The 24,954-nt window shown below is 44.5% G+C and overlaps 1 pseudogene; it reads right to left on the minus strand.

Moving 5' to 3' along the window:
- Window positions 1-7,349: 7,349 nt before the first annotated feature.
- On the minus strand, window positions 7,350-21,522 carry LOC129685984 (40S ribosomal protein SA-like; annotated as a pseudogene).
- Window positions 21,523-24,954: the final 3,432 nt, after the last annotated feature.

Here is a 24,954-nt window from a genome sequence, read left to right on the forward strand (position 1 = left end):
CCTTCCTTCCTTCCTTCCTTCCTTCCTTCCTTCCTTCCTTCCTTCCTTCCTTCCTTCTTTCTTTTTCTTTCTTTCTTTCTTTCTTTCTTTTTCTATCTTTCTTTCTTTTCTTTCTCTCTCTCTCTTTCTTTCTCTCTCTCTCTTCTTTCTATTTTTCAAGATTCAATTCCTCAGACATTAGTCATCTTTCCAGTGCTCAGTAGCCATATGTGGCTAGCAGCTACTTTATTAGACAGCACAGCTCTAAACCAAGGGTCTGAAATTTCGCTGTGCCCCTCCCTTAATAGTTACGTGACCCTGGCAGATCCCTTAGCCTATATTAGAGTTCGTGCCTTTGTCTGAATAGAAAGGATCCCTGACTTCTTCATCTGTGGTGATCAAAGAGGCAATCCACAGAAAGTACATAGCCTGGGGCCTGTTGGCTCCTCATCTGTGGCGGTAGGTGGGTTGGTTATTATTAGCATTACAATCCAAGGTCAAGTATCACAAGAAATACGTTGTGGGCTGGACTCAGCTCACAGCCCCAGCATTCTATCCACATAGGGTGCCTGTCCCCTTAAACATCTCACCAGACAGTACAATTTCCGGCCCTTCCCATCCCATTCCATTTTGAGGAGCTGAGCATGATGAACGAGGAGAAGTCGGAAGTGAGTCAGCAGGATAGCACTTAGAGCCTAAAAAAGCAAGCAGGACATCAGAATGCATAAGCAGGAAGATAATGTGCAGGAAGTGGGAGATGCTTTTCCATTTCTTCTAAGAAATGGCTCATGAGTTATCTGCAGCCTCTTTGTATAGCATGGGCCGTGCTCAGGGAATTAAGGGACAGCAAAGAGAGTCCTCCACCTTCCACAGTACTAGTGCTCAACACCAGTTATCCTATGCTATATGTCCATTCTGCAAATGAAGAAGCAGACTCGGAGCTTTAGGAAAGCCCATCTGGCTAGTGGGTGACAGAGCTGGGGCTGGCCAGCTCCCATCATGCCTCCCTCCTCTCCACATAGTCGGAAGGAATAGCCAGTAGAGAAACAAAGCTATGGAATAATGGGGTAAAGGAAAGGATATCCAGAAAGGGCTTTCACTTTGAAGCCTAGCAGCCTTCCTTACCAGGTACATGAAAAGTTAGAACTTTTGCTCAAAACCCTCATTAGTGGGCAGATAGGAGCACCCGTGACCTTGTCACCCTCACCCTTTCCAGGTCATACTTCCATTCTGCCCAGGCTAGCCTTCTCCCTCCCAAGTTGTACTCACAGATCACTCATGAAGGCCTTCTCAGATATTAGGCTCTCTAAATCTCTTCCTTCCCTTGAAGAATTTACACAGTGAGACCACAGTGTTGATTGGAAACACATACTGTGGCAGTTTTTCTAGCTTCGTGACCTTGGTTGTGAGGAAACTTTCGTTTCCTCGTCTGTGTGGTGGAGAAGAATACAATACAGAGATGATAGTAACATCAGGGCCCGACTCAGCACAGGCAGATTCCTTCCTCACCTCTCTCCCTCATGTACTCCCCATTTTCCCCAAATTATCTCGACAACTCCAGGGCTCTTGGGTGTGTTTAGGGAGTTGGCTGTGGGGATGAGAGGTGAAGGTGATGCTTAGATTTTAGTCAGTTGTAAATAGGTCTCCCTGCTCCCCTCATCTGTTTTCTCATTTATCTTCAGGTCTTTGATCAGCCTCAGGACAGGGATGTAAAGCTGTCACTACCAAAATGAAGCCGGAGACGCTGGAGTATAAGCAAGGCGCTTGACAATGCTGCAAGACAGAAGGTGTGTCCAGGACCAGCTACAGGAAGGCTCCAGAAGAAAAGCCACAGAGGTCCAAGGAAGAATTTGTGATTGGCAGGAGAGATATGGATGGAGGCAGGGATGGGAACACAGCACAATGTCAGGAAGCGATAGCAACTAGGACAAAGACCACAAAGACTGAGACAGGTCCATAGCAATGTGCTATGGAGACTGAGAGAGACCAAACAAGTCTCAGGTCATTGCTCCTTGGGCCTTCTTTGCAACCACAGCTGGCCCTTCACCTCCCTCAGCCACATGGCCTCTAAGTCCCTGCGCAATTCCTTCTGCATGTGTTTGAGGACTTTGGCCTCATTTTACCTCTCTATACTTTTTTAGCCCTGCTCCAAAACCCAAGACCAAACCTTAGCGGCCCCCCTCCCCAACACATGAATCCACTAGGCCCCTACATTTCCTTTCTAGGTAAATCACAAACATTTTCAGTTAAAGTTACTTTTGTTTGTTTTGTTCTGCTTTTATTTTAGCTTGGTTTGGTTTTTGAGGTAGGGGTCTCATTTTGCCCAGGCTGACCACAATCTCTCTATGTAGCCAAAGTTGGCCTGAACAACCTGATCCTCCTGACTTTACCTCCCAAGTGCTGAAATTACAGGCTCTGTACTACCACGTGCAGTTTAAAAACGAGTTTGGAGTTGGGAAGGTGGCTTAGGTGGTAAAATTCGTGGCATGCAAACATGCAGAGCTGAGTTTGGACCCCCAGAACTCACATAAAAGTTGGATGTAGTGATCCTTACCGGCAACCCTAGCACTTACTGGAGGGAGACAGGTGGATTCTGGAGGTTTGCTGGCCAGCCTGTCTAACCAACTGGGGAGCTCTGCAGTCACAGAAGTCCTGACTCAAAACACAAAGTAGAGAGAGATTAAGGAAGACACATGATGTCATCCTTTGGCCTGCACACATACATGCACACTTGTGCACACACACACACATAAACACAAGCGAAAGTACACAAAAATACACGTATACATACAAATTAAAAGTTATTGGTAAAAAGTAGTTTTAAAATATACTATAAAGTCATCATAATGGGCTGCAGGAGACTGCTTGCCTGGTATATGTGAGGCTCTGGGCTGGACCTCCAGCACTGTAAAACAACAATAATGAGAAAAGCAAATAAATAATAATAACAGATAAATAAAATCATCATATTTCACCTCTGTAGGTGTCCATTATTACTTTCACTTCTTAAATCTTTTTTTCTTTCTTTTCTTTTCTCTTTTTTTAACAAGCTTTTCTTATGCGGCTGACCTTGAACTCAAGAGCGTCTTGCTTCTGCCTCTCAAGAATAGAGATTACAGTTGTGACCCTTCACAATCAGTCTTAAATCTTAATAAACCAAAGTGTAGCTCATAAATATTAGACGCACCGATAAAATGAGAGATGTTCATGATAATGAACATGGTAATGCAAGAAATGTCTCATGTATCTAGTTTTCAGCTTGGAATCCAATACAAGACAGGTTTTTTGGTTTTTTGTTTTGTTTGTTTGGGGGAGGGTGCGCTGGTTGTTTGGTTTCTGTTTTGGGATAAAGTCTTATCTATATACTAGAGGCTGACCTTGAACTCACAGAGACCTGTCTGCCTCTGCCTCCCCAAGTGCTGGGATTACAGGAATGCACCACCACACCCAGCAGAAGTCACAGCTTTAAACTACTGTGTCTAGCCTGAGCAGAAGCAACCAACGTCTCCAAGATGACTCTGAGCACTCTTTAGGCAAAGACAATTGGGATTCCCAGGGTTTGGGGCACATTAAAGCCTCTGGAGGATCTTCAAAACACTGGTGCCTGGCTTCAGTAGCCTGCTGCCAAAGGTTTGATAATCTGTGTCCTATGGCTGTAATTGTAGCCTTTGAGAGGCAGGGAGACCCTGAGTTGTTTTTTGCAGTACTGAGGGTCAAACCCAGGTCCTCAGTGCATGCTGGGTAAGTGCTCTACTACTGAGCTGTGTCTCCAGCCTTAGAGAAAGAGAGAGAGAGAGATATCTGAGTTCATTGCCAGCCTAGAGTTTCAGGAAAACTAGAGCTACGCAGTAAAACTCTGTCTTAAAGAAACAACAAACAAAAGAACTTGAGATGGGTATCTCATTAAATTGCCCAAGCCGGCTCATAACTCACCCTATAAGCTCAGAAGGCTTTGAACTTTACAAACCTTCTGCCTTAGCCTCTGGAGTAGATGAGATTTAGGCCTGTACCACCAGGCCTGGCTCCCAGTTAGCTATTTAGGAAGAGGAATAAGAACAGGAAGAAGAAGAAAAGGAAGGGAGGGGGAGAAGGAGGGAGGGAGGGAAGAAGGAAGGAAGGAAGGAAGGAAAGAAGGAAGGAACCTATATTGCACCTGATATCCTAGTATAAAACATCCATCATAAATCAGGAATGGTGGGGCACCTTTAATTCCGGCACTATGGGTAGAGAAGGAAGAGGATCTCTGTGAGTTCGAGGCCAGCTTGATCAGACCCTGTCTCAAAAAAAAAAAAAAAAAAAAGTTAAACAAAAAAACCTAACAACCCAGCATCTACTATGATAAGAGAAGGATGACTGCTGGGTGTGACTGAAGACAGCTGGCAAGAAGTGTATACACTAGGTGCTCCAGAGTGACGTCAGCACACTGAAGCTGGTCACCCTTCTCCCTGCATTTAATAGATGAGGTGTGACGCAGACATTAGAATTACGATGTATAGGAAAGTTGGAGACCACCAGGCTGAGCGGGCTCATGATAAGGTCCAGAAGCAAGAAGGTCCCTTATTTACCTCACAGTGGCAGCAGTATTATAATCTGCCTCCTCTAGTGCGTAGCAAGCCTACCCACTGGAGAATAAGTCATCCACAGAAGGCTGCTTGGTGGCCATGATCTCAGAGCACAGGAATGTGGTTGGACATGGAGGGAAGGCTGACAGGAAATGGGGTCTCCAGGGTCATCACATGAATATAATTGTCTAACCAGAAATTCCTAGGGGTGCTAGAACCACTAAATTCTAACTACAAGCCATCATTCGTCTAGTAAAACTGCCTTTATTCTGACTGGGTGGCAAATGTTGATTTGCTTTCTTTTTTAAAACTTACTTTGTTTTAAATAAATAAATAAATAAATATATATATATATATGTGTGTGTGTGTGTGTGTGTGTGTGTGTGTGTGTGTGTGTGTGTATGTGTACCAGAGTGCAGGTATGTGTAGAAACAAGAAGAAGCCATCAGATCCCATGGAGCTAGAGTTTCAGGTGGTTCTGAGTCACCTGATGTGAGTGCTGGGACCCTAACCCAGGTCCTCGGCAAGAGCAGTACCAACTCTTAACCACAGAGCCATCTTTTCAGCCCCAGTTTGCCTAATTCTCATTCATTATGCCTTCAGCTCTGCTAAAGGCTCTCTGCGCATTCTTTAAAAAGTGTACCTAAGTGCCGGGTGCAGTGGTACAGCCTGTAATCCCAGCACTCAGGAGGCAGAGGCGGGTGGATCTCTGTGAGTTCAAGTCCAGCCTGGTCTACAAAGCAAGTCTAGGTCAGCCAGGGCTATTATGCAGAGAAACCTTACCTGGAAAAACCAGAAGAGAGAGAGAAGTGTACCTCAGCTTGAATGAGGCAGAAGAGAAGATGATGCTTTCTTCTGCATGTGGCTGGACCTGACCTCTGGGCTCCATAACCCCTCTACTTACATCTTCACATGGCCTCATGGTTAAACATCTGCTGTTTTTGAGGCTCTGGGAACTCCCCAAAGGTAGAAACTGGGCTCCTATTTTAAACGTCCTGTGTCCATAGCACACAAAGTCAGTTCTTTTGTGTGTATGTTGCAGGCAGGGAGTTCTCTATGTAGTTCTGGCTGTCCTGGAACACTCTTTGTAGACCAGGCTAGCCTCGAATTCATAGAGATCCATCTGCCTCTGCCTCCTGAGTGCTGGGATTAAAGGCCTGTGCCATCATGCCCAGCTCTAGAATCAGTTCTCAAACCAAGCTTTCCTAGTGTGTCATAACGTATACTGAACTTGCTTTTTTGGGGAGAGAGGGCATTGCCAGTGCTGGGGTTCAAAGCTGGGAATTCACGTGATGGGCTTGTAATTCAAATTTTCTTTCCAAAGCAAAGCTGGAAATGTGGCTCGGTGATGGAGTGCTTGCCTAAATGCACAAGGTTCTGGGCTTGATCCCCAGCGCCACCAAATAAAAATAAGCTAGTTATGACTGCGTTTTTGTTTCTAAATTGAGCTGGGAATGGTAACACATGCCTTTAATCCCAGCATTTAGGAGGTGGATTCAGGAGGATCAAGGAGTTCAAGGTCAGCCACTGCTACACAGCAAACTCAAGGATAGCCTGGTCTCAAAAACCCAAAATAAATAGATACAACTGAACAATTTTATTTATTTTATTTTTTTGAGACAGTATTTCACTCTGCCTAGTAAGGCACTCCTTATATAGAGCCCCACCTGCCTCTGCTTCTGAATGTTGAGGTTCAAGGCATGCGACATTATGTCTGGCTAAAAAAAAACTCCCCCCAAATTTATTTAATAAAAAAAAAATCACTTTTCTATTTAAGAAAAACTCCCCTTGACCCTCATGTTTCTGGAACTGCTAAGGGTCAGAGTGTCTCTAGAATATCTTCATTCCTGCCAACCCAGTTACAATCCCAGGAAATATGAGCGGAGGACTAGAGAAGAGCGGAGAAGAAGGGAAGGAAGTCATTAAGGATATTTTTATCAAGCGTGCTGTCACCGTAGATGTGCGGTTTGAATGAGCAATGTTCCCATAGTCTCGAGATTTTTCAAAATGTGGTCCCCAGTTGGTGATGCTGTTTGGAGAGGCTTAGGAAGTGTGTTTGGCCTTGTTAGGAGGAATGTCACTGGGGTTAGGCTTTGAGAATGTAAAGATCTGGGCCATTTCCTGTTCGCTCTCTCAGCTGTGTGCTTGCAGTTCAGGATACGAGCTCTCAGCTTGCCATGCCTGCAGGCTGCCATGCTTTCCCGCCATGATGGTGATGAACTCTTATCCGTCTGGAGCTGTAAACCCTGCTTTCTATAAGCTGCTCTGGTCATGGCATTTTTATCACAGCAATAGAGAAGCAACTCATACAGTAGGTAACCGGTACTCAGATCCATGGGGGACCTTTTGGAGCCAATGCGCTATGTGGTTTTGACCTCTGCTATGAAGGATTGTGGAGTACTTACCCATCGGCTCCCATCTGCATTTTTCTGAGGATGCTTCAGAAGGACAATTATGCCCTGGTACTACTATTGGTCTGTACTGCACAAGGTCAGGAGGGCTCTGGGCCAGAAAAAGCTCTCAGACAGGGACAAGCTAGCAGCTTATAGATACAGGGTAACTCATGGGTAAGCCATAAAGAAAGGATGCTGAGAGCTTGCTATACAATGGATTTGCCCCATGTCATGAAATCGTTTTCCATTTGAGCTGCAGGCTTTCCTAGCTTCTACAAACAAGTCTTTAACAAGTATTCCCAGCCATATCTTCTTATGCAAATATGCAAATATTCTCCCCCCCTCCCCCCCAGCTTTTGGGAACTTTATTTTCCTTCCACCTTTATCCTCTTTGCTCAATCGTCTGTAGAGCGACTCAGGCTCCAACCCCGTTGGTGGCCTGCACTGTGGGAGCTGCTGAACAGTCCTCAGTGGCTGGCCATGCACTCCAGTTGTCAGTAGGAAACTTCTAGATGGGTACAGAGGGCATGTGCACACCGTTAGACCAGTCTGCCACCCTTGGCTGAGCAGCAGTGAACTCAGGAGTCCGCACAGTCATTGGCCCTGAAATTCCTCCTTGGTCGTGGCCTTCTCAGCAGCAGCCTGCTCCTCCTCCTTAAGCTCCTCTAGGTCTCTGTAGAAGTGAAGATCAGGCATAACTTCCCATGGTGCTCACCAGACATAATGCCACGAATAAGGAGTGTTTCCGGGCCAGCATCCACCACATCAGGCCCGCAGCAGGGTGAGCTCCCTTACGGTTGCTTGGGATGACAATGTCCTTATAGCGCAGAGGACAGTCTGTGTTGCACAGGGCAACCGTGGGCAGGTTGATGTGAGAGGCCTCTGTGAAGCCGGGCACAGTGACGCACTCCTGTAATCCCAGCGCTCTGGGAGGCAGAATCAGCCACATCTCTGTGAGTTTGAGGCCAGCCTGGTGTAGAAAGTTAGTCCAGGACAGCCAAGGCTACAGAGAGAAACCCTGTTTCAAAAGACAAAAAGCAAACAAAGATGCATCTGTGAGGGGCTGATGGTCAGTCCTGGGATCGCTCACTGCTAGAAGCCATAGTTCCTTGAAAGCTGCTTGGGTCTGGTTAGTGAAGGTCTGCCAGCAATTGGAGGGGCTCCAGTGGTGGCAGCAGCAAGCTTAGGCATGTCTCGTAGGCCAGTGTTCCCAGAGAAGATGGTGCTGGACATCAGCAGGGCTCTCAACAGCAACCATAGCCAGAGCTGCAAGCAATAGCCTCTCCCGGGCCTCTTCAGATTTATGGCGTGGATGCCATCACTTTTCCTTTTGTAGACATACTGCTACATCTGAAAGTCAAGGTCAGTGCCTCAAGATGTGGGGTCCTGCGGCAAGGAATTTGAAGACATCCTCTTGCTTTGTCTGCAGGGCATTGTGTAAGTTTCTCTTTAAATTATGGCCAGAATCAAGAACGCCGTATGCACCTGTGCTGGGCAGCAGGGACAGGCACAGACATTCTTTAATATAGTTGCCTGCAAGTGTCCATTACACTTCTCTCTAATTTACCCTCTTCAGCTAGAGACCATCTGAGTGTGGCCTCTAAATTCCCAGCCTCCGAGTGTGAAATGTGAACTTTCTTTCACTCATTTGTTTATTTGTTTTCGGTTTTTTTGAAATGGTCTCTCTGTGTAGCCTTGGCTGTCTTGGACTCAAGTTTGTAGACCAGGCTGACCTTGAACTCACAGAGATCCACCTGCCTCTGCCTCCCAAGTGTTGAGATTAAAGTTGTGTGCCAGCATGCCCGGCTCTTCCTCTGTCTTTCAGCTCAGCCCTTTCCAGGAATTCTTCTAAGACTGCGAATTAAAGCCTCTAATTTACTTCCTCAGGCCTTGTGTAAGATCCACACAGCCTCTTTTCTTCCCAGAGGCTCTTCCTGTGGCTTTTACCCTGGTTTTGCTTAAAAAGCTGTTGTCATGGGTAAACTCAAACTATGAGAAATACTGTTTTCAGGTAATAAGGCTCAAATTTTGTAGAAATGGGCTGTTTCCACTTGATCAAATAGTTCTCTATTTCCCTTTCTGAATGATCACTTCCAAATAAACCACACATTTTTTAACAATCTGAGCCTGGGTCTTGAGAATCTCTCATATAGTTCCTTGCTTGTCAAAGACACAACTAGGAATTTACAAGAATTTTCAAAACTTTAAGGTTTTATTTTTAACTTTTGTTTTTTTGAGACACGGTCTCATGTAGTTCAGAGTAGAGTAGCCCCCAACTTGCTATATAGCTGAGGTTGGCATTGAGCTCATGATCTTCTTGCCTTTAGCATCGATGTTTTGGCACCATGGGCATGCAATACCATGTCTGGTTTGTTCAATGAGTTTTGACAAGCTCATGATCTCATGCAATAACTATCCATGTCAAGATGGAGTATATGTCTGTCTGTTCCTTAGAGTCAGTCCTGCCATCCTGTATCTCATAAGAATCACTCACTTGCTTTTCATTATTATAGCATAGTTTTGAAAATTCTAGATGGTTTTTTCCACTTGAGACTTTTTTTTTCATTCACGTTGGTGTGTGTACTACTAAATCTTTTCTTTAATTGTTGAGTGGGAGGCCATCTTATAAATGAGCTCATTTGCTCTCTCCCTCTGGTTGATGGACATTGGGGTTATTTTCGGCTTTTGACGATCAGGACCAGAGCAGCAGCGAGTGTACACGTGCAGGTCTCCGTGTAGACCTGTGTCGCCCTTTCTTTTGAATGAAGACCTAGAAATAGTTCTGGGTCAAATGCAACCTCATGTTTCTAGGTCATAATGTAAGTTCATGTTTAACTTTATAAGACAGAGCCAAAGGCGGGTGTGGTGGCGCACGCCTCTAACCCCAGCACTGGGGAGGCAAGGCAGGAGGATATCTGTGATTTGGAGGCCAGCCTGGCCTACAAAGAGAGTTCCGGGACAGCCAGGACTGTTGCACAGAGAAACCCTGTCTCAAAAAACAAAGCAAGACAAAGTAAAACGAGACACAGCCAAATTCCCACATAATGTCACCTTACAGCCCCGCCAGCAAACGTTCCATCAGCGAATGTCCTTGTCTTTATCTGGGACTGAGGGGCTTCTTTGCTAGCTTGTTCCACTGTGTACTCCAGATTCACCTTGCCTCACCACAGAACCCAAGCTTACCTTGAACTCAGCCCCCTTTTGCTCACCTCTTGAAGGTTGGGATTACAGGCATGGGTCCCCAGGTTTATCCAGGACTGTGGTCTTTTTAATTGTAGCCATTTTAATGGACATTATCATGTGACTTTAATTTAATGGACACGTAGTGGGATTATCACGTGGCTTTTAATGATCATTTCCATTGGTGCTAATGATGAAAAACATGTTTCTGCGTTTTAGCCATTTGTGTAGATTCTGTTTCCGTATTGGGGCTGGGGAGGGGCTCTAGGATCTTGAGCATGGTAGCACAGCCCTCTACCACTGGATAGAAAAGTCCCTAGACTTTTCTCTATATTTAATTTTGACACAGAGTCCTATTAAGTTGCCCAAGCTGGCCTTGAACTCACTTTGTAGCCCAAGCAGGCCTTGAACTTGCAATCTTCCTATCTTGATCTTACTAGTAGCTGCAATTATAGCCCTGTACCACCAGTTTGGCCGCTTCTATATATTCTCTTCTAACATTTCCTTTCCAATTCTTTGTCTATTTAAAAAACCGAATGGAAGTGCTCATATGTCTATACAGCAGCCCCTTAAAGCATATGTGTGCCTATTTATTTCTAGGTATTGCTCTTTCAAGAGTTGTATTGCCAGCGGGCATGGTGGCACACACCTCTAATCCCAGGCAAAGACAGGTAGAGCTCTGCGAATTCGATGCCAGCCTAGTCTACAAAGTGAGTCCAGGACAGCCAAGCCTACACAGAGAAACCCTGTCTAGAAAAAACAAACAAAAAAGAGTTGTATTAGATGGAGCTGGAGAGATGGTCTAGCTGTTAAGAGCAGTGGCTGGTCTTCTAGAGGACCCAGTTCAATTGTCCATATGGCAGCTCACAACTCTCTGTAGCTCTAGTTTCAGGTCATTTGACACCCTCACACAGACACACATTTAGGCAAAACACCAATGCACACAAAATAAAAATACATCATTTCTTTAAAAAGGAGTTGTATTACAGTTTTAGCTGTACTTGGTAGCACTGTATCCCAAGATTTGGGAGGCTGAGGCACGAGGACGACACACTGGAAACGTGGTTGAGTGAGCTTCATAGAGAGACCCCGTCTCAGAACATGAGCTGGGGAGATGGCTTGATGGGTAAACTCAAGCTGTGCACACGTGAAGACCTGAGTTCAGATCTCCAGTGATGGTGCAAAAGGCTGGATGTGACAAGCATGTAATCACAGTGTCGGGGCGGGCAGAGGCAGGATGTTCCTGGGTTTGGAATTATCTATGGAATCTAGTTGGCTCGCTGGTAAGTATGAATCTGAAGATAAGTAATCCCCCAAATTCCTTGACAAATCATTCAGCGGCGGATGGTTTAGCCGGGAGGAGCCTCTTGAGCTATTCCCCTAGCCGTGACTGGCTCTTGACAGGCCCACGTAGGCCTAGTTCAGGCAACCACGGTTGAGTTCCTGATAGCAACGCCCGCGCCATGTCCAGAAGATAGCAGGTTGCAGACCTTGTTCCCCTCTTCCAGCCCTGACAGTCTTTCTGCCTCCGATTTTATGACGTTCCCCAGTCTTAGGGCTGGTAGTGTAAACGTCCTATGTAGGGCTGGGTACTCAACTGTTTTTCATTCTCAGTACCTTGAACAGCTGTGAATCTCTCTGCATTCAGTGCAAAGAAAAGCTTCTCTGTTAAGGCTGACGGTAGCATTTGTCTGTGCGTATAACAAAAACAAAAATTTAGAAGGTAATTTGATGACAGGCCAGTTCAGCCAAACCACAGTAGGAAGGTTTTAGGTAGGGCTTGTGACCTCCCCAGTAGGTTTTTTGACCAGGCATAAATTCTCTTCTGTAAAGTGAGCTTCAAATTCAAGGGCAGAGGCTGTGCGTAGTGGTGCATGCCTTTAATCCCAGAACTCTGGAAGTAGAGACAGGAGGAGCTCTGTGAGTTAAGAGGCCAACCTGACCTACATAGCAAGCTCCAGGACAACATATAGACCCTGTCTCAAAAATATATATGTTTAAAATTATATGATATGATTATATTTTATTATATATAATATTTTGTAGCGAGGGGGGTGGACAGAGTGATTGGCTGCCATCAGAACAGAAACGGCACCACTGCTGTTGTGGGAACATCTTTCCGTCGCGTCTGCCTGGTAAATTGGTATTGTGGTTTGTATGGTTCACAGCTGGGTGAGATGACCACTGTCTTTTCACCCCCAGTGGCCTGCAGAGCACTTTCTGACACTAGGAAAGCTAGCAAGGAGGGGTGGAGCCTCCAGCTCAATTCCAATTTGGTTTGTTTGTTTGTTTGTTTGTTTGTTTGTTGCAATTTAAGTGATGTCTCCAGCAATGTGGGCTTATCGTCCGGTTCTGGTGGGCATCCAAGAGAAACAGCCTCCCTAACTCATAGGAGGTACCCCTATCTGGACGTGGGCTTTCCATTTCACTACCCATGGCCTTTAGAAGCAGCTTCTCCAGGCATGCAAAACACCTCATCTCCAACTCTTTAAAAATAATCTTTTCATACATTTTTACTTTGATTACTCCTTCCCCTCTCACCCCCTTGTCCACTCCACCCCCCCCCTCTTTTCTGTTAAATCTTCCAAATCTGCATTTTTTCCTACTTTCATCTCACCTATGACTTATGACTTCCCCCTCCCTTAAATTATCCCTACACCATGGTCCCTTTCTAATTCTCTAGCTTCTGTAAGTATTCTACGTTAAACATTCAACTCTAAAGTCCTGAAGCTGGGGCCCACACAAGTGAGAACATGTTAACCTTTGCCTCTCTAAACCCAAGGAATCTCACTCTGAATTGTTTTTACGGTTTCATCTGTTTACCTGCAAATTTCACGATTTCATTTTTCTTCGCAGGTGAACCAAAGTCCACTGTGTATACATCTATCATCAGGTTTTCATTATCCAGTTGATCAGCTGATGCAAATGTAGGCTAGTTCCATTTCCTAGCTACTGTGAATAGAGCAACAATGATCATGGGTAAGCAAATATCTCTGCCATAAGACAGAGTCCTTTGGGCATCTGCCTGGGGGAGTGGTACAGCTGAGCCATACAGTAGTTCTAGCTTTGCTGTTATTTTGTTCTGTTGGTTGTTGGTGGTGGATTTTTATTGTTTTTTTTTAGACAGGGTCTCACTATGGAGCTCTGGCTGACCTGGAACTCACTCTGTAGGCCAGGCTGGTCTTGAACTCACAAAGATGTGCTGGCCATGCCTCTGGAGTGTTGGGATCAAAGGTATGCTCCACCGCCCAGCTCAAGGTTTTTCTACAGTGTATTTTTTTTTTAAATCAGGTAATGTATGGAGTTATAATCTGAGACTTCTAGTCTTTTCCACTGATTTATGGCTCTGTTTTTGTATCAATCCATAATGCTCTTATTACTCTTAATATAATGGCTCTTAATATAACATGAAATTAGGTATAGAAATGCTTTCAGCATCATTCTTTTTGCTCAGAATTGCTACCAACATTTGTGCTCCCGTATGATTTTTGTTTTGTTTTTGAGACAGGGTTTTTCTGTGTAGCCTTGGAGCTCAATCCTGTAACTTGCTCTGTAGACCAGGCTGGCCTTGATCTCAGAGATCAGCCTGCATCTGCATCCCAAGTGCTGAGATTAAAGACATGAGGCACCATGCCCAGCTCTTCCATATAAATTTTAAGTTCTCTCGCCCTAACTCTAAGAATAGCATGGGGATCTTGCATTGAGTCTATAAATTACTTCAGGTGGAATGGTCATTCTCACATTTCTAATTCATGAGCATGGGAAACCTTTCCATCATCTGGAGTCTGGGACACCTCTCCATCTTTTAGAGTCCTCCTCTATTTCTATTTCTTTCCTCAGAGTTTACTGTAGTTTAGTTGTCCTGTGGCTTCACTGTAGAGGCCCCTCAACACCTGGGTTAGGTGTAGGAATAGCAGTTTTGAATGCACTTGGTGGTGCATGCCTATATTACTTTCAAGACAGGAAAATCAGGAATTTGAGGCCGGTCTGGCCTGTATCAAACAAACATGCTAGTCAAGTCCTCTGCCACAGAACTACATCCCTCGACCTCTTATTTAAGGTTAAAAACTTTTTGACATGTAGGTGTTGAACATTCTATATTACATTTATAAAGTGTTTAAATTTTTTTCATAATTTTAAGTAGAATGGTCGTTCGACTTACTTTTCTAGTGATTCATTACTACTTATATAGAAACACATCTATATTCTACGCTAACTTTGCAGTTTTTAGTCTTTTTAAATTCACTTATTCTAGTCATTTCTTATGGGGTTCTTGAGGATTTTCTAATCTTAATGTGTGAAGAAAACCCATTTTACTTTCTCCTTCCTAAAACTTGGGCTATTTATTATTCTCACTTTAATACACTTAATTTGTTGGCTATGGCCATCGGTGAATTGGACAGAAAAGATGAGAGTCTTTTACTATTTAACCTTCTGCATTTATGATGCCACAGGCACGTTCTTTCCCCCTATGGGGCTGGGGGTGGGGCCACCGTGCCCAGGCTGGTTTTGAGCTCAATAAGGAGCTGAGGCTGCCCTTGAACTTTTGACCCTCCTATTTCAGTCTTCTAAGTGGTGGGGTGACAGGCAAGTGCCGTCAGAGCCAGCTCAATGTAGGCTTTAAATTTACAGTGATGATCTTTATTTATCAAGTTCAAAAGTTCCCCTCTAGTTTTATACTGGGAGTATTTTTAGTTCCAATTGTCTGTATTTCACGCTGAAAAATGCTGGGGCTGTGCATCTTGGTTCTCTTTTTTTTTCCCCTATAATAGTATGTAGTGAGCATTGTGTCAGAGTCAAATAGTCTTCAGTTCTGCCAACCTCCAGTTTCATGACCTTGTTCAAGTTCTGCTTTATTGCTCCTCAGACCATGGAGCAAATGGTATTAGTTCTGCTTGCCTGTGTCTCACACACGGCAGGTACTCAAAAAATACTGTTCCGCCTTCCGTCCCTTGTTTGGACTTTATAATGATATTCATACCTGCCTTACATGCAGTTCAGGATAGGGAAGTTTCTTTTAGAAGGTGTTTTGGTCACATACGAAACAACACAGTATCCAATCAGATCCTCTGCCGACTACAGACTTCTTGGCATATACTGTCCCAACCATTACAGCTCCAATGAGACCTAACAATGTCATATTCTCAGCTTTCAATTTAAGATATCCATGAAGAATGATTCACAAGTCTTGGCACCTACTGATACGTCAAAGAATCTTTATTGTCAGTCTATCTGTGTGCCTTCTAAAGTTAGATTCTCTAGCCCTGACATAGCCAGAGTCAAGGGTACCAGCTAAGGATCTCATGTAAATGTGATGTTCTAACTCCCAGGGCAGTGGTTCCAAATGCCAGGCCCAGAGCTAATGCCCTGATAAAGTGTCTCATTCAGATTCCTAGAGAACAAGAAATATCAAAATGATTTGCAAGTTCATAAAGCTAAATGTACCGTCTCTTCCTCTGTGATTGCGCCTCTTCTATCTTTGGGGTGTAAAATGTTCCTGCATGTATGCGTGTTATTTGTGTGTATATTTGTGTGTGTTTATGCACATATGTATATGGAGACCAGAGGTTGGTCTTGGGTCTTCTATCTCTTTCCACCTTAGTAAAACTAAGGCAAGTTCATTTTACTGAACCTAGAGCTCACTGATTTGTTACATGGGCTCCAGGGAACCTCCCTGTTTCTATCCCCCTTCTCCAAAGACCTGGAGTTTCAGATTCACCCTACTCTTTTATGCGTACTGGGGATCTGAACCCAGGTCCTCATGCTTGCACAACAAACATTTTACCTACTAAGCCATTGACATAGCCCCTCTATGTTGTCTTATGAGTAATTATTTTCTGCCCTTACTTGCTACAATAAGTTAGCAAACTTATCTTTTTTTTTTTTCCTAGACAGGGTTTCTTTGTGTAGCCCTGGCTGTCCCGGAACTTGCTTTGCAGTCCAGGCTGGCCTCGAACTCACAAAGATCCATCACCTGCCTCTGCCTCCCAAGTGCTGGAATTAAAGGCATGCACTGCCATGCCCAGCTAGCCAATTTATCCATTTTTAGAAAGGTATTGGCTTGAAAATCAGTCAGGGGACTCCACGATGTCTAGATTTGTGCCATGGTAACAGATCACTTAGGGCAGCCATAAACCTGTTTGAAGTCACTTCTGAACTCCAGCATCTCTCCCACACCAAGGGGTGTTGGCTTCCACAGAAGACTGCCAAGGACTCTGTGCTGTGGATCAGGTCTGTTCTAGTAGACTGAGTTCATCCCATCTAGCTTGAAAAAAAAAGTGAGATGAAGTCAGGTGTGGTGCTGATACTTTTAATCCTCACACTCAGAAGGGAGAGACAGTCAGAGATCTGTGAGTTCGAGGCCAGCCTGGTCTACATAGTGAGTTCCAGGACAACCAGAGCTACAAAGTGAGACCCTGTCTTATACACATACACACAGTGGGGAATTGTTAATTCAGTTGCTCTAAACGCTGGGAAGATTTGGACAAATTGGAAAAGAACATCAGGATAGATAAATACTGTTTTTAGTTTAGGGTTTCTATTACTGCATCGAAACACCACGACCAAAAAAACAGTTGGGGGCAAAGGTTCACTTGGCTTACGCTTACATATTGCTGTCCATCATCAAAGAAAGTCAGGCTAGGAACGCAAACAGAGACATTGACTCTGGAGACAAGAGCCAATGCAGACACCATGGAGGAGTGCTGCTTCCTGGCTTGCTGCCCATGGGGTGCTTGGCCTACTTTCTTATAGAACCCAGGACCACCAGCCCAGGGATGATACCACCCACCATGGGCTGGACTCTCCCCTATAACTCACTAATCAAGAAAATGCTTTATAGCTAGATCTCATGGAGATCTCTCTTCTCTCAATGAAGGTTCCATCCTTTCAGGCAGCTCTGCTGTGTGTCAAGTTGATGTAAGACTAGCCAGCACAAATACCAAGATAGAGAATCAAGATTAACATGTTGACTCCTGGGGGAACATAGGATTTGTGGGCAGCCTGGTATAGGGCAGAAGCTCAGGAACTTGGCTGAAGCTTTAACTTTCTAAGTCTCTGTTTTCCCAGCTAATCGGTAAGGCTCCCCTGTCCTGGCTTCTCTGCTATGTTTGCTTGCAGATAGACTGCTCAGGATGCTAAGCAAACCAGGGCATTTCACACAGATTTAAGAAGAGACTCTTTGACTCCGTCGACGACTGAGAAGACGCTATTTCCAAACACATGATGACTGCTCCAGGCAGTCAGTCCACTGAGATGAGATGATGGAAATGTACAGGGCCTGTAGGCTAAACACTGTCACAACATGTTATCGCCACAGAAATCTGGACAGTCCCATTTTAAATGTCCTGTTCCCAAACCTAATGACTAGGCAGGGAGGCTCAGTTCTGGTGAGACGAAGGAGATAATTCGGGGTCAGAGGTTCCCAAAAGGACAGCCAGGGGCTATGTTGTGCCTCCCGATTCTGGGTAAATGTCTCTGACAGTGTTTGGGCTGCAGGACATGAGGGCAGAAATTCAGAAGCTAGTGTGTGTGTAGACCTTCTTCAGCAACAGCAAAAATTTCAACCAATAATAAATGACTTTCTTAGCCCAGAGGTCCGTGTTAGATGACATTCAAATCACAGTTGAACCCCCCCTTTTTTTTTTCTTAACAGGATCTCATGTAGCCCAGGTTAGACTTGGATTTGCTTTGTAGCTGAGGATGGCCTGTAACTCCTGATCTCCCTGTTTGTTCTTGAGTGTTGCAACTACAAGCATACGGCATCACTCCTGACACAGTTGGAGGAGGTTGTCAAAAATAACAAAGAAAAAAGAACAAAAAGAACCTTTTGTGTTTTTATTATTTTACTTTATTTTGACAGGGTCTTATGGAGCCCAGACTGACTTCAAACTCACAATGTATATGAGACTAGCTTTGAACTCTTGATCCTCCTTCATTTTCCAGGTAGTTAGACTATAAGAGCAGGCCACCATACCAGCTGAAGTTTTTTGTTGTTGTTGTTATTGTTTCCCCAGATAGGGTTTCTCTGTTTGTAGCCCCGACTGTTCACTTTGTAGACCAAGATGGCCTTGAATTCAGAGATCTGCCTGCCTCTGCCTCCCGGGTGCTGGGATTAAAAGAATGTGCCACTATGGCTGGCTAGAAGCTCCTTTTAAGGGACTAGGTCTGATGTCACTTGCTTATATTCCTGGCAGTGGGGAGGCAGAGAGGCAAGAGGGTTGTTGCAAGTTGGTGGCCTGACTGGGGTATGTAGGGAGACCCTATACCCCCAAAGCCAAACCAAATCAAAACAGCAACAAACAGAAACATGGGTGCCACCCCAAGGAATAAGAGTGGAAAAAAAAAAAATGGAGGCAAAATGTTAGTAACATTCTCAGGTAATCTGGGCTATCAGACTGGTCAGGGGAGAGATGCAAAGATCCTAGGAAAAACATGAGCTAGAATTTAGGCTGTGAAGTTGATCTTGGAGTGGTCTGGAATCCTATGAAAGCTATATGCTTGTATGTTCTAGTCAGTTCTCCTTCCACAGTGCCTGCAGCCATTGGGAGCTGGCCATTGGCTTCCACAAACTCGCTTACGTCCACACACTCTACTCCCCTCTGCAGAGGGCATTCCACCATACCCTCCTCCCCGAATTATTACCTCAGTTGTATCCTTCAAAGCTTAGGTCACTTGTTACTTGACTGGGCCATCTAGCTTTGAGCTCTTATAGCAGTCTTTGCTAGCTATTCAAACACTGTTTCACTTGTCTTGGACTTCCATAACAGCCTCCTTGAAAATGGAGTCCATGGGCAACACACACACTGCAGGAATTATGCCTTCTAATGCCAGGACCCCCTTCACTAAGCAAATGAAAAGACTCTGTACAGAACTTCTCCCACCAATTCTTAGTCAACACAACTGTGACCACAAAGAATAATACCACTGAGAAGCAATTGTGCTATTAAGTACACAAGTATGTCACAAGGCCACAGGAGGCTACAAAGCAAGTCATGTGCCAACTGGGCAAGTATAAACAAGTAGACAATTTGAAATAGAATAGAAAGCCTGCCACAAATATCATCCTCTGTAAGTATCATTTCATGACAGTGACATTTTCCGATCAATTAGGAAGTGATGGATTATTCCAAAATTGATGGAACAAATTCCTTAAAGATTTGGGATGCCCAGACGTAGTGGTGTACACCTTTGATCCCAGCCCTTGGGAGGCACAGAGACAGGTGGATCTCTATGAGTTCAAGGTCAGCCTAGTCTACAGAGTGAGCTCCAGGACAGCAAGAGCTACACAGAGAAACCCTGTCTCAAAAAACCCAACCAAGCCAAACCAACTAAACAAAAACTCTTAAATCCCTTTATCACACCAACCAAGACGATCGAAGAAGAACTCAGAAAACACTCATAAAAGTTCACTTTGTGCCAGGCCTGATGCTAACAAGTGCTCACTAACCTGAGCAACGTGACAGTTCTAGGAGGCTGGAGCTGTGGGTTTTATTAATATTTTCAGATGAATAATCGAGGTTCAAATAACTTAGATTCATTAAGGCTTCACAATTAGTAATTAGAGGAGCCAACTAATCCTATAGCTTTTACTCATTTTTATTCTCTCTCTTTTTTTTTCCTGAGACAGCATCTCATGCAGTCCAGGCTGGTCTGGAGCCCATTATGTAGCTAGCCTTAAACTTCTGATCCTCTCCCCTTTACCTCTCAAGCGCTGAGAACACACGTGTGACCATGATGCCCAGTGTATGCTGGGGAGTGAATGGGGGCCTTATGGGTGCGAGGCAAGCAATTTACCAAACGAACTGCATCCTCCATCCTCACTACTAATTGATGCACCTGGCTTTTTCTGTGTTTTATGCTTCTTTTAAATTACTGGTGAGGATTCTTTTTTGAGACAGGGTTTCTTTGTGTAGCCCTGGCTGTCTTGGAACTTAGCCTGTAGTCCAGGATGGCCTCCAACTCAGAGATCTGCCTGTCTCTGCCTCCCAAGTGCTGGGATTAAAGGTACGTGCTCCCACCACCACCCAGCTATTATTTGTGTTTTAAATTGACAGATTATAATTGTATACATTTATGGGCTGATACAAACAAAATTAAATTAATCTAATTAGTATCTATCACTTCACATATCACTTTCATGGTGGAAATAGTTGAAATTTCACCTCTTGGCATTGTAAAATTTACAGTCATTATTATGAGCTCCAGTAACCACACTGTGCAGCAAGCCTTAAAAATCTACTCCCGCCATCTAACCGAAATGTCGCACCGCTCAGCTCTTACTCCTAATCACAATAATCTTTCCCATTAAAGGACTATTTGCAATTAAACCACAGAAGAGTCACCAGTAGGAGGAAATATTTGGAGTCAGATGCGATGGCACAGGCCTATAATCCCCAGCACTCAGGAGGCTGAGGCAGGAGGATTAGCAGGAATAAAAGGAGAAATCCATCTGAGCAGTGGTGGTTCCTCTCTCTGCTTCCTGTACTTCACCACACAGTGCCAGAAATGCACAGGGCTTAGCAACCTCAAACCAAACCTTCTGAAAACATGAGCCGAGAAGCCTTCTCCCCTATACTGTTTCTGTCAGTTATTTTAGTCACAACAATAATAAAACCAGGCAGGGGGCCCAAGAGAGCATGACTAGCTCAAATATTTGCTGCTCTTGCTCTAATCGGCCACATCCTTTTTTTTTTTTTTTTTTTAAGACTGGGTTTTCTGTGTAGACTTGGCTGTCTTGGACTCACGTTATAAACCAGGCTGGCCTCAGACTCACAGGGATCCACCTGCCGCTGCCTCCCCGAGTGCTGGGATCACACGTGTGCGCCACCACGCCCAGATCTGCCACATCCTTTTAATTTTGGAATATTTGCACATCTGTAAGAATAAATGACAAATCTTTAGGGAGAAATTGCAGGCATGGCGGTATATGTCCACAGCACTCGGGCGGCGAAGGCAGGTAGATATCTGTGAATTAAAGGCTAGTCTGGTTTACAAAGCAAGTTCCAGGACAGCCGGTGCTACATAGTAAGATGCTATTGCAAAAGTGGGGGCCGGAGAAATGGCTCTGCTGTAGGTGTTGGTTTTTCAAACGCTACTTTATTTGGGGGTCCCTTAAAGCTTATGCCTCCCAATACCAATCCTCCCAATACCAAGTAGGGGGAAAAAAAGATTGTAAGAGAAATGGGACAAAGCCCTCTTTTCTTCTTTTTGCTGGGTAGGGTCGTAGGATACTTTTGGGGACAATACCAATATCCGTCGTCAGGAAATCCGGAAGTTCGGGTAACCAGCGAATAGCAAACGTTAACAGCAGGATGAACCAGCGGCAAGCAATCTTCCTCCAACTCCTCCAAGTGACGGCCGAGTATCAGGAAAGACCAGCTGGACTTGGTCTTCCTCTGGGCTGTCATAGTTACACCTCTTAAAGTCCTCAGAATTCAACTAATCCCAGCTGGCATAGACCACACTCCGCACGAGGCAATTAACAGATGTGGACAAATTTAGACAGCCCACTTGGGATTATAACAAAAACATGTTTACATGTCATAAATCAAACCATCCACAACATTCCGCAGTTAAGGGCCCCGGCTGCTCTTGCGGAGAACCTGGGTTCAGTTCCCAGCACCCACATGGTGACTCACAACTGTCTTGAACTTGTTTCGGGGGATTTGACACCCTCTCCTTGCCTCTCTGGACATCAGGCATGCATGTGCTGCACATATACACAGGGAAACACTCAGACACATAAAATTAGGTTTTTAACCTAATGCACATTAACATAAATACAAAGATAGGACAAAGATAGGACAGACTTCTCGGATAATCCTCCTTTCGTTTCCCCTACCGCTTACATCATACATTACATCATATATTATTATGATATTTTTTGTTACAATTAAGACATTAATATGGATGCCTCGATACTAGATACTAACTGAACTCTATACTCAAGAGATTTCCCAAGAATTTCCCCCTCCCCAGAAAAAAATCCCATTTCCTTTTCTGTACAGGACACTGTGCTCCATTTAGTTGTCATTTGGTCTATGACAGATTTCCAGACTCTTCTTGTTGATGACACCACAGGTTTTGAGAAATCTTAATAAAGCAAGACAGGATTCCTCTCAATATGGATTTGTCTGATGCCTTTTCTAAGGGCAAGACTAGCGCCATGAGTCTAAGGTATAAAAGACACAAAAGTAAGGTGCCATTCACATCATATCTCCAGGATAGGCTAGGAAGATGACACTTATTGGCTAGCCTGAACTTTCTAAATAGACCAGACCTGAACAGAGATCCAGTCACCTCTGCCTCCAAAGTACTGAGATTAAATGTGTGTGCAACTACACCCAGTAGGTTTTTTTGTTTTTTGTTTGTTTGTTTTTGTTAAGAAATATTGGGGATGGAGAGATAGCACACCCATTAAGGGCATACCTTTAATTCCAGCACTTGGAAGGCAGAGGCAGGCAGATCACTGTGAGTCAAGACCAGCCTGGTCTACAGAGCAAGTCCAGGACTGCCAAGGCTACATAGGAAACCCTGTGTTGAAAAACAAAAACAAACAACCAAAAAAAAAAGAGCCCTTACTTCTCTTGCAGAGGACATGAGCTGGGTTCCCAGAACCTGAGAAGCTCACAACTGCCTGTAACTTCAGCTCCAGGGGATCCTATACCCCTTTCTGGCTTTCTCAGGCATGCCCACATTCATATGTATACATATAGGCAGACACACACATACACGTAATAAAAATTAAAAATAAATGTTTTTTAAAATGTCAGGAAATAGCCATGCATGGTGGCACACTCCTGTAATCCCAGCACTCAGGATGAGGAGTCAGCCTAATTCACATAGTGAGTTCCAGTTCAGCCGGGACCGTTCCAAAACTAGGCAAAGATACTAGGCAAAGCTGAGTATCAGGAAAGACCAGCTGGACCTGGCCTTGAAAGATGATTTACTTACATCAAAATATTTAATTACAATCTCTGTTATGTTGTGTTCTCTGTTAAGTGCTGCAGAGGCAAAAGCAAGCAGGACTGAGTTGCTTTTTCTCGAACTGTAATCCCAGCACTCAGGAGGTATAGGCAAGAGAATCAGATGTTCTAAGTCATCCTCAGCTATATATTGAGTTTGAGGCCAGCCTGGGATACATGAGGCCCTGTATCTAATAAACAAAATGGCTAATTCCAGGCTGGAATGGTGGCACACACTTGTAATCCTAGCACTTGAGAAGTTGAGGCAGGAACACAGAGAGTTCCAGGCCAGCCAGGACTGCACCTGTAAAAGGCTATTCAAAAAACAAACAACCCTGAAAATCAATAACAAATACAATTTCAAAAGAGGCCACATTTTCCCACTTTCACAGATTAAGTGTTTAGGCACGATCAACAGAGCCTTGGGACTAACCTTCATAAGATACCAAATAATTACCAATCAAGTTCTTTACTATACAAAACAATTGCTTCTAGAGCCAGAACGGCAGGCCAGGACTTTCTGTATGAGAAAGAGGGTTCGAAGATTGCTTGAAAGAGGAGTGGCCTGAGGGATGATGGTTGATAGCCATCACCCTCAGGCAGCTTGGTATCTATCCTTCTCATGCAAGCTGTAGTTTTGCCAGCGACTATGAAGTTCTAAGGCTCAACTGTTGAGGTTCCCTCAAGGATGGGTGAAGTGGAAGTCTGGTTTCTTTGAAGACTCAGTTGTGTCAAGTGAATGTGTTTTTTGTTTGTTTGTTTGTTTTGGTCCCAAGTGTGGCTGTGGGAGTATTTTTCCACCTCAGAATACAGACTCGTGATGTCTGTTAACTAAAAACAGATGCGTGAGAGGGCATGTGATGTTTTGCTGGAAGCTGTCTCGTGAGAGGGGTATGGTTTTTGCCAGCTGAGAAACATCCTTGTGTAGACGCTGAGGAGAGATAAACAGAAGCCCACAGACAGTGAGACAACACTTTCCGGTCGCTAAGCTGTGCGGCGTTTCACGTCGCTTTGCTGGGCTTCGTTTCTCTACCCTTCACTTTGCGGAGAGAAACGCTCCAGTGACGCTGCTCCAGTGACGCTCCGGGTGCTCTTTCTGCTGACTGGTGCCGATGCTGTTGATTCAGTTGCTGTTTGGTGTTGGCTTTTTGACTGGACTGCTGGTATCTGGACAATGAGGCGTGGGATCGCCCCAAGGAACTATGGCTGAAAAGGTCAACAACCCCCTTTTCCTAGTAACCTTTCTCCCCTACCTCTGGTCAGCAGGTTGGGAGGGAGGTAAAAGCATTTAAGAACCCTAAATAAAGTAGGTTTTTTAAAAAAAATCTAAGCCTACAGATGGGCCCTAACCACCTGTGATCCTGTTATCTGTCTAGGCTCTATGTTTTTTTTTTTTTTTCCAACATCATATGTTGGAAATTGTTTGGGAATTTCACATCATGCACCCCTATCACACTCTCCAGTCCTCCCAGATCTGTCCTTCACCCTTGTGACACTCCCCCCCCCCAAAAAAAAAGAAGAAAAAACAAGTTCAATTTGTGTTGTGTTGTCCATATACTCGCTGGAGCATGGTCAAACTCACGGTGACCAGTCCTTTAAGGGAAACGGAATCCTTCCCTAGCCGCACCCCTGTCAGAAGCCGTCAGTTGTGGGGAGCTACACTTCAGCACCCTTACCACAATTTCTAAGAATTTTCTTCAATGGCTTTCTGTCTAGGCTGTTAAAGTTTTTTAAAAAATTACATTTATGTATCTATCTATCTACATACCTATTTGTTAGGTGAGTGTATACACGCTCAGGCATCCGTAGGCACCTGCCACAGGCAAGCACACATGTGGAAGGTCAGAGGGTAAATAAATTGCAGGAGCTGGTTCT

The sequence above is a fragment of the Psammomys obesus genome, unplaced genomic scaffold (assembly GCF_907164565.1).
Source record: "Psammomys obesus unplaced genomic scaffold, mPsaObe1.curated_primary_1811, whole genome shotgun sequence".
NCBI classification, from domain to species: domain Eukaryota; kingdom Metazoa; phylum Chordata; class Mammalia; order Rodentia; family Muridae; genus Psammomys; species Psammomys obesus.